Source organism: Meleagris gallopavo, chromosome 5 (genome assembly GCF_000146605.3).
Source record: "Meleagris gallopavo isolate NT-WF06-2002-E0010 breed Aviagen turkey brand Nicholas breeding stock chromosome 5, Turkey_5.1, whole genome shotgun sequence".
Taxonomy (NCBI): Eukaryota; Metazoa; Chordata; class Aves; order Galliformes; family Phasianidae; genus Meleagris; species Meleagris gallopavo.
The window spans coordinates 16676158-16682102 of record NC_015015.2 but is presented as its reverse complement, the minus strand read 5'-3'; positions in this window follow the sequence as shown (position 1 = coordinate 16682102).

Sequence of the window (5945 nt, the reverse complement as noted above, 5' to 3'; positions counted from 1 at the left end):
CTACCCACCTTAGAGAGAACTCAGATCTTGCAGTGATGAACACCATGAAAAATCCAGGAGTAAATAAGGAAAAGAGACATCCATTTGTTTCATGGTTGTGATGATAAAGGTCAACTGGAAAAGTTACTCTCCTACATGCTCAGAGAGGTTATGGATTGTACAGCTATGTCCATATATGTTCTGACAGATTTTAAGTGTTGCTTTGCTGGGAAGTTTTAAAATTCAGCAATACACGTCATTTGCTTACAACAGCCAGTTTTCTTCACATCAGCCACCGGTAGAAAATGATTCATACAAAAGAGGCCACATGTTGAACAGATTTGTGTAAGCCAGTTATGCTACACTCAAAGTCAGCTAAAACATTCTCACACAAAAAGTTAACTTAAGCTACTATTTCCCACAATAATAACAATAAAAATAAGCTTAACAAACATTTACCCTGCTTCTCAAAACTCATTTTCTGTTATGTTTCCTTTTACCAGTTTTGTTTGGCAGAGTACCATGTAATGGATCAGCAAGAGTATGTGTGCCATAATCTGACAGAAGGAAAAAAATGTGTATTTTTAGTTTGAAAATGTTTATAGTTTCAATAGGTAGAAAGGATACAGGACAAGGAAGAATAAAATAGCACATGCAGAAATGTCAGCAATGAATATGAAAGTATAAGCATAGGAGTTTTAGAATGAGAATGAGCCTGGCTGAAAACTAAGTTATCAACAAAGGACATACACTGATAACAAGAGCCCTCTGAACATATTTCTTCACCTTGGTTCTTGGACTTCCCCATTAAACTTAGACACGAATTTCAAGAAGCTAGAATCAGTGGGCTGTGAGTCTATGACAAGACCCCAGCACATTACTGCCTTCAAGAAAAATCTGTTTGGCTGATGGCTTTCTAGGACATTTCCATTGTCCCATCCCACTGAGTCCTGCTCTTCAAGGATAAAAACTCCAGTCATACAGTCCCTCTCTGTTAATGAAACATTGAAACTCACCCTTTGATATTCTTGATCTGAGAAAGATGGTATCTCTGAAGAGTCCTCAGGTCTTCCATGTTCTCCATTCATCCTACTACCCTACAGAAAAGCAGCACCTCCAGTTTCAAGAGCTGACACTAATCACAACATCAGAGAGAAATCCCACTTAGGCTGTTACAAATTCCTCCCGTAACTGGTTCTCATGCCATCACACCCCAAAGCTCATTTTCACACCATTTATATTTGACTCATTCACATAAGCAGTGGCATTATAAAGGCAATTGCAGAGAAGATCAACCAGGTAAGAGACAATCTTCAGCCCTGTGGTTAAAATTTGTGTGTTATTTAGTTATCGTTTATCATGAATGCTACTTCCACAAAGGACATTCATTTCTGTAATCCCATCAGCTGGTCCTGAGGATGGAGAAGGGAGTAGAACAGAGAAAGAGAAACAAGGGAGAGGGTAATGAACAATAAGAACCTATGTGTGTGGCAGTGTGGCAAAAAGAGCTGCTACCAGTGTAAAAGCTAAGAGAGAAAGAAAAAAAAAAAACAACTGCTGGAAAGATGGCATGATAGTGATACTAAGATTGGGAGTTTGGGCTTTGAGGAATGCATGGTTAAAGAAAGTCATGGAGCAAAGCTGCAGCCTGCAGAAACAGGGTGAGAAGCAGAGGGTGTCATGGATTGCTCAGATGTTTCTTCACCTGAGATCTATTACTATGTCAGTCAGTGGCAGAGACCAGCTGGACAAGGAATTGGCCTGCCGTGACCATGGCAGATCAGTCAGCTAAAAACAGAGCTGGGTCTCCCATGCGGTTGCTGTCACCACACCATCACCCCACTCCTCAGAAATGGCAATGCAGAAACAGTAATCTCACTTCCCAAAATTAATAAAGCAAATGAATCAAGCATGGAAGCTGAGGAAAAATAAAAACTTCTAAGACATTGAATATAATTCATAGAAAGTCAAATGTTTGTGACTTGATTTTCTTTTTGGTGCCCAAACTCAGAGTAGTGTTTGTATGTGAGCAGCACAGTCACAAGCTGGAAGCATGAGCAATAGCATCTAAGCCACTGAAGGCATACAGGAGCCACACAGATGGATGCAGTCCTCTCTGATTTCCACTTTACACAGAAATACTACTGCTTAAGTTCAGTAGCAGCAGAGGGAGTAGCTGTGGAAAAAGTCCGTGCCCATTATAAGCAAAGTGACACCCAGTCATCCAGCTGAACCAGTGCAAGTACACAGGAGAGAGGTTATTAGTGCCTTTGTTATCTGCCCAGCATCGCAGCTGCTTGCTGTTATACTCCACTGCCCTTTTCCAATATATAACGCTACAACGTCGCCCAAGATAATAAGGTTTTGATCACAGCAAGGCGCTCACAACAGCAAACAGTCCAGGCACACAGAGATCAAATAGACCAGCTGCAAACAGAAAAAAAAATAAAAGGAGTGCATATGACTCGCTGGCGTGTGTGGGTATGCATGCTATGCGGGCAGCAGAGGCCGGGATGCGAAGGTCTCCCAGCGACCCCGGCCCTTTGGGCCCCAGCACCGCGCTGCATTCCAGCCTCTCCCGGCCTGCTGCCCTGCTTGCACAGAGGGGCAGCCAGACGTGAATGTGAGAAAGCTCTCTCAGGCGATTCCCTTCTGCAGGTTGCTGGGGAGTTGTCTCCCAAAATCATCATAATTAAAAGGGGTATGTGCAAAAAGGGAGCTGGGATACGGGCTTGCATTTTATTTTGTTGGTTTTCTTTTTACCATGTCTTGGTAGCATGCAAACATGGTGAAAGGGCTTTATTCCTGACAACATACCTCTTAGTGCCCCTTCCACTCCATTCCTTATCCCTTCAGATCAAAGCCCATGAGCAATATTTTTCAGGGCCATTTACATCCATTTAGTGGGGTTAATAAGTTGATTCTCCAATGGTGAACATACATCAGTTGGAGATACAGACACACAGCCAAGTTCAGGTGGCTGCTGTGCCAGTGCAAACTAATTTCCATAAAGGTTGAAGAGAAACCACAGATTCCTTCTTCACTTCCCTTTTTCTTTCAGAATACGTGGTACAGATTTGAATCTGGGTGTGGACCTGAATTCTGTGAATCCTTTCTTCTTGCTTATACTTTAAGCCTAGAGGAATTTGGAAAGCAGAGTTGTGTGAACTGTGATATTCACATCCTTCTAAGGAAACGGAGCCAACATATCACAAAGACATTTTACCTGTTTTAATATTCAAATTATTACTGTGAAAGAGTGTGTGACACAAGGTGTAGGGGGTATACAATGATGGAGAATGGCATGATTTGGAAAAGTCATAAGAATAAACTATGGGATGATCCAGAGACAGCCAGTTACTCTCCACTGCATGGAAGCTGAATGGGTGTTGGATGCTCTATCCCAAGAGCCTGGCCAACCGCGGGCAAATCATTGCATCTCTTTGTGTCCATCTATGGCCTGGGATAATTCTATGTTTCTGCCTCACAAAGGGTAAGGATAAAGTAACATTCAGGAGCTGTTTTAGAATTACACAAACAGCAGCTATAGAAACTCTGTGGAATCAGGAAACATTATAGTCATGGAAAAAAAAGAAAAATAAAAAGAGAAAATACAGTCTCTATGACTTCTATAGGGAATACGCTATTTGGATTTTTTCCTGTAATAGTAATTTCCAAATGGAAATATTTTTGCTGAAGCACAAAGGCCCTGAATGTCAGCAGCTTCCACTTGTCATTTACACCTGTTGTAAATTTAAACTGCTGCAGACTTGCTTTGCTTTCATCTCTATGTATTTTCCACAGGTACACACAGCTCAGCAACCGGTGTGCTCTGAAGCATCAGAAATAGTGCTCTGCAGGTAGTAGGAGCTCTGTTTTGGTGTGTTGTAAAACTGTATCTGCACAGAGTTTAATGAACTGCCTATATTGTAAAGGTACCAAGAATTCATATTCAGACCTCTGGGCAGTTCAGATATCAACTCCAACAGTACACATTCTAACACACAAGAATATTGGTAATTCAAGGCAAAACCAAACTTCATTCCTTCGTTCTTGGCTGGAAACTTCTTGCTTTTTCTTTGAGAAAGATTCTTTTCAAGCTTTTATGGAAAGAGTGCCATTTCATTCTGTCAAAAGTTGAAGAATGAACTTGTAGAGGTGTCCCTTACAGGCCAGCGATATTGTTGCTATTATGTGATGTTCTGGATATTCTGTGAACTAATTGGGACTTGATCTTATGAACCTATGGACTCAGAGGGTAATGGATACTTCAGGATTCATTCTTATATGTCCTAGAGTGTTGGATATTAGGAGAATCTCTTCTCTAGAAAGAGTGGAGAGACCTTAGAACAGGCTGTTGATAGAGGTTGTGGGTTCACCGATGCTGGAGATGTTCAAGAGACATGTGGATGCACTGAGGGACATGGTCAGCGGGTGTGGTGGTGATGTGCTGCAGGTTGGACTTGGTGATCTTTAGTGGTCTTTTCCAACCTTAAGGATTCCATGATTCTATGATTCTATGACCAAGGCCCCGCCTGATGCACAGCACTGTCATCTGGAATGGAACCTGTGGTGCTCAGGTGCAAATGGAGACAAAGCAAATGTGTGTTTAACCTCAGCAGATTTCCCAGCCAGTAAACCTCCACAGAGAAACCTTCACATTCTGCTCTCTTTAAAACACATGCATAAACAGACTTACTGGACACACAAGGACAAAGCTACAGCTAGGAGGCTCCTAGGCCTCAATCAGCAGCATGGCAACAGCCATTGCTTTTCCATCCTGAAAGGTGCAGCAGGGGACTGAAAAGCTCTGGAGAAAAGGTACAAACGCACACACACACACACACACACTGCGTGCACCTCACAAGGAGAAATAAAAGCACATCATCTGAGTTTGCTTAGGTTTAGCGAAGGTCAGAGATTTTCGCACCTAGGTGAGCTGTCATCTGGCTCGGGGCAATTCTCTTTTCTCTCGCATCCTTTGCTGGAACAGCAGGAGTGCTTTACTGGTGTGAAAGACTAAACTGTCCTCGGGCTATAAAGGGCTTGAGTCACAAACCGCCTCCCCCCACTTTCCTATTAATTCAGAGCCTTCCAAGACTGTTCTAATGTGCCCTCACCTGTGGGTTCTGAAAACCTGTTGAGGGCCAAGGCTTAGGCTCGGAGATGTGACAAACAGATGGGATTTGTCAAATCAAAGCAGCTCAGGTCTGCTGGAGTCTGTACTCCTACTTTTAAAAACAGGGTTTCAATTCCATGAATTTAAACTTAATGAAGTAATTATCTAAGAACAACTGCATCATTAAGACAAAGCAGCAACATCTATGTGCACGTTCAACAAAGATTACAGAATAGTCATACCATTAAAAAATGCAGCAACATTGATGTGCATGGGCAGCCTCTGTAGGCCAGGAACAAACTGCTTACTGTCACTACTGTCCCTATCAGCATAGTGACCAAGAGTGAGCCCCACATGTCCTCCATTCCAGAGCAGTGCTGTGCTTTCTGGCTTCCTAAAGGGATATTTAGAACCAAAAACATTATTACTGCTTTCAAGCCTATACTGCTTCATTAACTGTTTTCTGCCTTAGCCCTTTCTTTGTTTTCTTTCTTTCTTCTTTTCTCTTCTTTTCTTTTCGTGTTTTCTTTTCTCTCTTTCTTTTCTGTTGTTGCATTCTCCTTCATTTTTCATTTTGTAAACCTCCCATGCAACAACTATTTTGGCTGTTAATGAAGGGAATTTTTCTGCATCCAGCAAACAGTAAACCATGTCGCTTGGTTACAGCAAAAGCTGAAATTCCACAGATTTCCACAAAGTCATACATTGTGTTGGGAGGGAAAATGTGCTGGACATTCTCTGACTTTTGTGTGCTGTGTTAGCATTTGTAAGCACTTATAAAAAAAAAAGAGGAGGAGGAGGAGGAGGAGGAGAGGAGGAGGAGGAGGAGGAGGAGGAGGAGGAGGAG